Genomic DNA, 10,638 nt, shown 5'->3' on the forward strand with positions numbered 1-10,638 from the left:
TGCTAGTTTGCTGGAGGTTTCAAGAGGTGTTAGCTTTGGGTGTAAGGTTTTTATTTCATTCCATGTGGGAATGTTTATTATATTTGATTCTGCTCCTGAATCAATTAAAAAATCAATTTCAAGATCTGGTGGTTGAAATTCTTTGCTTCTTGGACTTTCCAAAAGAAATGGTATTGTCCAAATTTTTTCTTTGGGTTGTTCTTTTTGTATGTTTTGATAGATGTGATTTGTATTCAAGCATTTTGTTTTTTCGTTCTCATTGGGTTGGTTTGTAGTGTTAATTTCATTAGTTTTTTGTGTCGTCGGTGTGGAATGGACGGGTTCAATATAATAATTGTGAAGGAGTTCTGATTGATTCTCATATATGTGTGATGAAAAAAGTTCTTCATATATAACAGGTTCATAGTCATTTTCGACTTTATCATGTTGATGGAGAGAGTGTTTTCTGCATCGCTTTCTGAATCTGATGATCCACAGTTTATTTGATTGAGTTGTAACGTATCAGTTACTGTGTCATCAATACCTGGAGGGTCTGATGTTGTTTCTGGATTAGATTGTACTTGATTAATATGTCTTTGATGTTTAGGTGTACTACTTCTGTGGCGATTATTAGAATTATTATAGTTATTATTATTCCGGTGTGGTGATTGGGAATAATTTCTATAACGATTATTATAACTTGAGTGTCGATTTTGTGAATTATTTCGCGATCTGTTTTGGTATTTATTGTTTGGTCTGTTATAGTTCGATCTATTATATGAGTTATTCCTTGATTGATTGTTCGGGTAATTCTGGTTTCGGTTGTTTGAAAAACTTCTATTCCGATTATTGGAGTAGTTTCTATTCCTATTGTATGATGAATTTCGTGATTGATTGTTTGGATAATAATTATTTCTTGATTGTGATTTAGATCTAGAAACAAATCGTTGTGTATTTGAATGTGATCTGGAGTAGTTATTTCGACTATTTGGTCTATTGTAGTGATTTTGTGATGAATTATGCGTGTTTCTTCGTTCTGGTGATCTTCCTCTATAACTTGAGTTATATGGTGATTGATTTCTTGTATAATTTGTATTGTTCGGGAGTGGTTTTCCTGAACTGTTGTTGCTGTAGACTGTTTTGTTCGGTAGATTTTGATCTTTTTTCATGTATTGATAGAATGATTTATTTGGTTCTTTATATTTTTGAGGTTTATTTTGATTGTCTTGCTGTTTTTGTCTACATTCAGAAATACTATGTCCGTATCGTCGGCAATAATTACACCATTTTTTGAAAGATGGTTTACCTTTAAAGTTTGGGTGTTTTTCGTAAATATTGAGTATTTCAGTGATTTTTTCAACGAGATCTGTATCTGATTCCTGTATATTGTTTATACTTGTGGAAGCTGTTTCAATTCTGTTAACGTACTGTAATTTCAGATTTTCCGTTTCTTCGAGTTTCATTGTGATTTCTGCTTGTTCTAGTTTGTCTACTAGTTTTCGAAAATCTAAATTGGGTTCTCGAATTGACGAAGGATGGGATGCTCTCTTTTTTATTGCTATTTTCCTTAATTGTGGTGTTAAGGTCATCATTAAGATTTCTGTCATCTTTGTGTTTTTATAGTCATGTGTATTTAATGAATATGCTTTTCGAACTAGTGTTTCGATTCGTACTGCTAATTGCTTGATGGTTTCGTTTGGTAATCTGCGAATTTCATTACATAAAACTCTTTGTTGTTGTTTGTTTCTTTCGGAGTCAAACATTTTTGAAAATTCTTGTGTAAATCTTTTCCAATTTGATTTTATTTCTATAGGCAATACTGAAAACCATTTTTGGGCTGCGCCATCTAGAGTTGTTTGTATTAACGCTGTGCGTCGATGTATCCAGTTTTGATGTAGTGGCGTATTAATTGGTTCAGGTCCTATATTTAAAATCAAATTTGCTGTGACTGCATTTAAATAGTCTTCTACAGAATATTCAGGGTCTGTTCCTGTGAATACCATTAAAGGTTTATTTGATGTTATTGATGATCCACCCATAAGGTATGGATTCATCGTCATTTGTAATGATTCTGCTGCATTTGGCATTTGAGAAAAATTTGAAAGTTGATTTCTTGTTATTTCGTGTTGTTGAAGATAATATGGGAGTGGTATTTCATTTTGCATTTGTGCTGGTTGGTACGAATTTGCAATCATTGGGTTTTGTTGCTGAATTGGTTGAGAAAATTGTGTATTAATTGGGTTTTGTTGTTGAATTGGTTGTTGATTTTGTATATTTATTGGTTGTGGAGAAAAAATTCTATGATATGTATGTGGTTTCTGTATTACTTGTCCACGATATTCTTGATTATAGGGTGTAAATATATCTGGTTGTAAGAAATCATCATCTGAGGATAAGTAATCCATTTGATAAGATGTTTGTTTTTTATTTTTATTTTATTGAAAAAATGGATAGTTTTCACTACGATCCTGTGGAGGATGTAAATTTGTTTGGAAATTTACTGAATTAGGTGGTGCCATTGGGTTATCCCAGTTTCGAGATCTTGTATAATTACTAAAATTTTTTCGTGGTTGATAATTTGTTTTTGATGGATGTGTGTAATTATAATTATGGTCTGCAAAGTTGTTTCTAGTGAACGTTTTGCGTGTTTTTGGCGGTATTGTCATGGGTCTGTATGTTTGGTAATCCATGTGTGAATATTTTGGGGCAACTGAAGGTTTAACGGTTGATTGTAAGGTTACCTGTGTTTGTGAAGGGTTTGTATTTCTTGGTGTTGTTAAGTTTGGACGTATTGGTGAAATACTTTGTTGTGTAGTTGTTGTGTGTACGATTTCTTCATTTATGAAGTGTGATGGTGTCTGGATATCTTGTTGAGTACGGTTCCTAGTTCCATTGAGGTTTTCATTGTGTATGACTGTAGAGTTTAAACTATTATTTTGCATATCGGGTAAAAATGTATTATAGTTTAGTGGTGTTGCATCAATGGTTAATGGTATTACTCGTACATAATCTCTTACATAAGATATCGTACTTATTGCTTGACTTGAGATTGATTGTGGGAAGTTTATGGATGCGGGATGAGACCATTCGGGGTCCCAAACATAGTCTGATTGTTCTGTGATGGCAGTATCATCGTTTGAGTTTTGGGGTCTAAAATTTTTTCTTGCTTGTGAAATTAAATCAATATTATGTGTGAAATAATCTATTATGAACCATGCCAAGATTTTTTGTAAGTCGTGTTTTGTATGTTGTGAAACTTCGTCTTTCGTGAAATTTTCTTTAATTATATTTAGAAAACTAGAGAGTAGTGTTATTTCATGTCGTACTCTTATATGTTTAGATGTTTCTGTCGGTGAGACATTTGGTATCTGGATTTCGTTTTCTAATATCGAGATATAACTATATATTATCGCAAAAACTTCATTGGTGAATATGGAGTTTGCTCTTTGTGAGTTATGATATTGGATGCTTTTTATATATTCTGAGAATACTTTTGAAAATTCTAAATCAAGGTCGTCTGTTTGAATTATATATTTATTGTGATTCTGATTTGGTGAGTTGAATTCTATGGAGTAGATTCCGTATTGTTGTGTTAGGTTACATATATCTTTTAGATAGTGATCGATAATTTGTCTTTTGATTTTTACATCTGGGAACTCTGTTTTACATGGACTGATTCCGGGTTCAAACAAATTTAAGAGTAAATTTTTGCAAAATATATGCTGTCCTCTATCAGTGGTTGCATCTACGATAAAGGGGAAAATATCATCATCATCTGGACTTTCTTCACCTGGGGTGTACGTTGAGCTCATTTTTTCGTTCGATGACTGTTAATATGTAATTATCAATGTGTCTAATTGGTTGATTCCAATTGTATAAATGTACTGGTTTGTGTTTATACTGCTTTTTTATTCTTCTTTTTCCTCTTTTTGATGAATTTGAAGTTGTTTCTGAGTCAGAGAAATATAATTGATCGTGAATTGGGCAATTTTTATCTATTGATTCTTTTAGTTTATAAAGTTCGTCTAAACTGTTGGTTTCTGATTCTGAAAATGCGTTTCGATTTTTTGAAAATCTTTTTCGTGTTATTTGTCTTTGTTTAGTTATTATTTTTCTCTTTAATGTTTGTCGTTTTTTTCTAATGTATCCAACTGTTTGTGTATGAGGTGTGATTACAAGGTCGTATTTTTTGTTATCTATTTCACAATTGTGTAAAACGATTGTTTGTTTATTTCCTAGGTTTTTAAATGACATAAGGTTTAGGATGACGGATGCAAAAAGTTGTTAAATGATTTCTATTTGCTTAAACTGTTAGTCCTTACGATTTTTTTGTTAGCCTAACCTGGGTCTATTTGTTCAGGGTTGGGGAGAAAAGTATATCGATTCCGAAGAATGATTTTATACTTTCTCGTGGATAGTATAAGCTAAGGTGTTAACTTACTTAATCTTACTTAAGGGTAGTGATTGTGTTCAGGGTTGGAGGATAGTAAATCGATCCACAAGGTTCAGGTATAATTAGAACGCGAGTAGTTCGTTAGATACTATTTTAAACTTACTAAGTTTAAGATTTATCCTGGGTCTGGTAAGAGGGGGGATCAAGTGAAGGATGAATAACCGAAGTTCTTCACTGTTTATCCTAACTTGAATGATTAGTTTTGTTCAAAAATTTCTATTAGTCCTGGGTTTTTAGAAAGGGTTGGATAGTGAATCGACGTTTGAGGTCGTTAGACACTCGTTAAGTGGGTGGGGGAGAACAAAGTTGTTCTTTTTGATCCAAGGATAGGCCTTGATGATCAAGTTTTAAATTTAATTAAATAGAAAATGATTTAAGATCCAAGGATAAGCCTTGATGATCTGATTTTAACATTAAGTGAATTTAAGTTTAAAATGTTTTAAATTTGTGTAAAGAATAGATTTAGTATTTTTATGATATTAGTGAGCTTATGATTGCTGTTATGTTTAGGCGATGAAGCTGGAACAACAGGATGATTTATAATTACTAACCATTTATTGTCATGCTACTAATTTTTATTTTGATTTTTCAATAAATATTTTTCAAACATGTTTTGTATATTACTGCAGAATTTAGGAAAACGATCTGAGATCTTTTTATCAATCGTTATTGTATATTAATAATTTTGTTTAGCGCCTGAAATGATTTTGAAGATTGACTTCAAAATTTTATGTTTGCAAATGAAAATCTAAATTCGGACAATAAATAATTACTAACCATTTATTGTCATGCTACTAATTTTTATTTTGATTTTTCAATAAATATTTTTCAAACATGTTTTGTATATTACTGCAGAATTTAGGAAAACGATCTGAGATCTTTTTATCAATCGTTATTGTATATTAATAATTTTGTTTAGCGCCTGAAATGATTTTGAAGATTGACTTCAAAATTTTATGTTTGCAAATGAAAATCTAAATTCATTGCTAGTAGTATTCTAAATACAAAAGTTTGTTCTGGCTTTTGCCGAACTATCATATAACTATATGGTATGTTTCTGCTTTGTCGTATGTCGTCTCTGGTTCGAGGTCTTCTTCCAATTCCGGGTAGTTCTGTTATCGTTCGGAATATTGCTTCTGATCTATTGAGTCGTAGAGACATTTCGATTAAATTATTGTCGTATAACATTTTGTAAATGTTTTGTCTAAATTCTAATCTATTATTGGTTAATGCTAAGCTATTAAGGTCTTGTTCGAGACTTATGGTCGCACCAGATGAGTTAGGACCGATGGGTATAACTCAAAGAGTAATTTCGGATAGGGTACACCGTCTGCTCGTCACGCTATCTTATTTTCGGCCGGATAGATTCGTGCAACTTCTTAGTCTAATACCGATCCTAATCTTACTCTTATACTATCTAGTCTCAGGTTGTTTAACTAGTCTCTGCTAGGCTCAATAGATCTAGGGTATACTGGTTTATTGCGGCTGCTGAAGTACTCGGGAGAGTTCAACTAATTTCTAAGTTAAATTCAAATCTCTCTGGTGCTGAAATTACAAGTAATTTCAGCACTTACAAATAAGTGGATTGTTAGTTAGATGGATCATGATTGGTTAATATTAAATACTTTACATTGGTAAAATATCTAATTTATCCAATCATAAAATGTAGTTTAGATCAGGTTCCAAAATGTCTTCGGAGTTTGTCTAAAAACCCTGATTTTTCTGACCACTCCACGAACAAAAAAAATCGTTAAGGCCTCGACCGAGTTAGCCAAATTTGAATTAATTCAAACTTTCTATCGTTCGTATGTTGAAATACACAAATTAAGAAAGCAGACAGAGTCAATGATTTCTATTGGTATAAAAGGCCCTTCGATTTGGTCGTAAGATTTGCTCCCCAAACAAAAATTCTAGCAAAATTCTAGGGAATCTGACCTAAAGAACCCTTAGGGCTATCAAAAATGGAATTATTTAATTACAGTTATTTCTCAAAAATGGACCTTAAGAAAAGACAAATCTGAAAATTTCAAATTCCTTAAAATTTTCAGTTTTTTTCTAAATCATTCAGTTTCTCTCGAAATTTTCATTTTTGTTGTTCCATGAGTCTTCAATATGTAATTTTTATTGTTGAACTATTTTTTTATAGATTAAATACTTAATTTTAATTTAAAGCTACGATAGCAGGTTACTGTGCAAGTTGCACAGGATTTTTCGACGACCATATTCTTAAAAGTGTGCAAAAATTTTTTTCACGTTTTTCTTCAAATGAGGCTTGTTTTTGTGCGTGGTGTGATGAAAGGATCTGAAACGAAACCTTAATTTTAGGTATATTCGACAATCACAGTAAAATAGTCAAATCCTGTAAAAGTTTTCTATCGAAAAAGGACTGGAAAAAAATAAAAACAAAATTCAGAAACAAATTTTGAACTTTTTTTTATAAATTTTATTGAATTTTTGAACTATTCTTATTCCAAAAATAACACTAAGAACTTCAGAAAAATTTATCAAAGGTTAGCGGCTTATCCTTCTATATTTCTATATTAAGCCTGCTTGCTTGATTTAATTGTTCGAAATTAGACTAAAACTCAAACCGGTATTTCTAGACATTCGGACCATTTCTCGATAACTTTTTTACAAAAATACAAAAATACAATGTCGTTCTTATCACGATTGAAAAGACTTTTGAAATATCACTCGACCTCGAGCCATTTGAATGATTAAAATGCTGTACATTTTTTGTTGAAATAAATGAACTTATTCACCCACTCACTCAAATTATTCGCTCGAAAGTAAAACAAAAATAATAATTCAAACCGTTTTTTCTCGACACTGAGATAATTTAGTTCGAAGTTTTTTCATGTTCTTTGAATCACGGCTAAAAGGGCTCTAGTATGATTTATCACTCGACCTATTCCGATGATTAATTGTGGTACCTGACTTTGAGTGGAAAACGAAAAAAAAAAAGAAAAAGTCAAACACACCCGAATACAAAGTTCCTCATTTTTCAAATAGTCGGAACAAAAATGTTACTCGCTTGCTTGAAATTAGACTAAAAAACAAAAAAATTTAAATTGGTTTTCTCGAACTGCAGAAAATTGCGTTTAAGATATTGCAGAAATCATCAGTTTGCAGAAAGTCCATGAGTCCTATTTACGTTAATAAATTTTGAGTCACAATTTCCTTAAACTCATAGCAAATGAGGCAAACTAATTCAGCTCAATATTGTTTAAATTGAACAAACGCTGGCTAGCCAATCCAAATATTGAGATATCAGACGCAAATTTTACCATTTTGAACTTAATATTGCGTTTCTGGGAAAGATTTTCAAACAAATGGAAAAAAAAGTCGCCCAAATTTTGGATTTTTTTCATCCTCAAACTATATCCGCTAATTTTAAGGACAGTTAGAACATTCGGAGCATCGCCTTGATAGGAGCACTCTCTTTTCCAGTTTAAAGTTCAGTAGAGCCATATTCTATAGTCCGAAGCTTTTTCAATTTTCCAACATTTATGAAAGGAACTTGAGCATATGAATATTTGTTCAAACCAATTAAAATTGAAAATACATTCAATCGTCAAATCAGGGGTGGATTAAGGATGGGGGAGGGGCGGGTCGCTCCCTCCTCACCAACCAAAGGGTCCCTCTTTTGCTATTATTTTACGACATCAATTTTCGGCCAAAATCCTAAATTTTTCTGAGGGCGCCTATATATACTAATTTTGTTTCAGCGCGCGCCGAAAAAACGCAATTTTTGACCTCTTTCTTGCCCCCAATCGAGAAAATCCTTGCTCCGCCCCTGCCTAAAATGCTTAGAAAAATTGTTTTGAGCAAGTTATTGCGTGCAATTTTTCTTATTACTTGAAAAATTACCTTTGCTTCATTTTAAATGTTTAAGAAAGTGGTGGAGATTGCTGTATACTTCCCATCTTTTTTAAATGTTCAATACGACATTTTGGTACAAAATAAAAAACTACTATTTGCGATATCTCCACTTAAGCTTACTGAGAGCGTACTTTGATCTTAAAAAAGCGAGCATGACACAAAGCACCAAAACAAAGGCTTCAAAAATGATAAACCACCATAAAAATTGACATAAGTATCTATTTTTCACAAAGAAAAAAATGTACACAGCCGTAAGAGATGTCGTCACAACAATTATTAACCACTTTCGATGCTAGAATATCAATAAAGTCGTGCCATATCAATGCTCATAAAAACAGACAGTGAAACAATTATTTTATGCGTTTTTCAAACTGAAAAAAAAGATTTCAAGTGGAACGAAAATTTTCCAAGCCCTATTTTAAAGTAAAAAAACTCAGTTGAAAAACACGATCAAGGTCAAAGAAGTGGTTTAAAAAACAGTGAATGACTGGATTCCTTTCCGTAACAGTTTGAGATGCAATCATAATTTTAGATTAGGACATTGTGAACAATCTTCCCCTCCCCCAAATTGATTTAGAGGGATAAAGTTCAATTGGTTATTTCACTTTTTCGCTAACTGAACGATGCGAATTTTCTAGCCATCACAATGCAGTATTTTCGAGATAAACAGAAACAAATTTGACCGCTTATATCGATAAAAGATATATTTGACCGCTTAATTAAAATTTGTCCACTTATATCGCCGCTTACGCGTTAACAGTGTATTGTCGCAAACTGGTTATCTACAAACCCCCACAACTTTGCAAAAAATCATAGGTGAATTATCTTTTTACCTTTGAGCTCAGGACAACAATACCAAAACCTTTCCAAAGATATAAAAAGGTCAGTCAAAAATTGGTTCAAATTAAATTGGTCGATGTGGGGGAGGGGGTAGAGGATTTTTACATGTGCCTTAGATTATTTGAGACATAATTAATCATTTATTGCTTTCCTACGAGAAAATGGAAACAAACAAAACAAGAAACTGTGAAGTTCAGTTCAGAAAACCTTCGAGAAACAGATAAAAAATTTTGCAACAAATTACTGAAATGAAACTTTTTTGTAATTTAATCTAGTAAAATTATCTAGAAAAAGCTGTTCTGATGATTAAAAAAATGAGAGAGATTTAAAAAAAACACGAGCTATTTCGACTCTACGATAACTAAATACTCCAGTAACTATTTAATTATTTTAAAAAATCATTGAAACATTCCTTGGCTATTTACTAGACAAAAAATTACTGTTTTAGCAACGCTAGCTAATTCCAAGCATAAACCAATAGACTAACTAAAATGTGTCAATGAACTAACAAAAACTACTTCAACCTTAAATTCTTTGTAAAACCTCTGTTGAAAACTTAAAACAAGATACATTTGGCCCCAATTTCAATTTTTGTTTGCTAGAGAGCAAAATTTGCTTTCCATATAGTAATTTATATTAAATTTAATTCAAAAATTCAACAAGGCTGCTAGATTAATATTGAGAAATTTGTTTTTGAACATAGACAAAACACAGTTGGAAACCAGTCACGAACACAGAGCAACAGAAAAAATACTGGCTTATTTTTTGAAGCAACTTCACCTTGGAATTTCAGAGAAAAATAGATGGTCTTGAAGCTCTTTGAATTTCAAGAAGAGTTATACCTGACCCTTTTATGATAAAAATTAACCCAATTTAAGAACAGCGAATCAAAAGAAAAAAACTTCTGGAAAAATATGTGGCCTTAAAGCTCTTTGAACTTCAAGAAGAGTATTTCCTTCTCACTTTTTTCATAGAATTTCCTCAATATGAAAAAACTGGATCAATATGTAAAGTTTATATTCCGCTGGGATATCTTAAAAATAAACTCCACTTTCGAAACTCGTAGTCGATCACGTTTTTCGTGACCTTTACAATTTCGCTGTTCAATAGTGGAGTTTGCATTTCTTTTAACATGTGAACTCAAATTGAAATCAAAAATCGAACCGCGAAAAATCAAATTTAAGCATAATAACTTTTAACTTTTTCCTGAAAACAAAAAACAAGAAAACCACCAAGACCTATATAATCGACTCTTAAAAATACTATTTCAGGCTCCGCATTTGAATACCAGGCCTGTTGATTAGAAATCTCATGTTCTCCCATCAGCGTCACGGTTGCTTGGAACTATACAACAATAGCCACCAATAAGGCAGCAGCAGATGCTATTAATTTGCCCATAGTTCAAAGGCAGAGGCGAAGCTTCGCTTCGCTAACACTAACGAGAACACGACGAAAAAGCAGCTCGATAAAGTTCAATAAGAAAA

At 32.1% G+C, this 10,638-nt stretch overlaps 1 protein-coding gene across 1 annotated transcript in view; it reads left to right on the top strand.

Moving 5' to 3' along the window:
• The window catches only part of LOC134845054 (kinesin-like protein KIF27), a 539,890-nt gene that overhangs the window by 300,348 nt on the left and 228,904 nt on the right, over nucleotides 1-10,638 (top strand). The gene's annotated exons all lie outside the window — the stretch shown is intronic.

This window comes from Symsagittifera roscoffensis, chromosome 4 (genome assembly GCF_963678635.1).
Source record: "Symsagittifera roscoffensis chromosome 4, txSymRosc1.1, whole genome shotgun sequence".
NCBI lineage: Eukaryota > Metazoa > Xenacoelomorpha > Acoela > Convolutidae > Symsagittifera > Symsagittifera roscoffensis.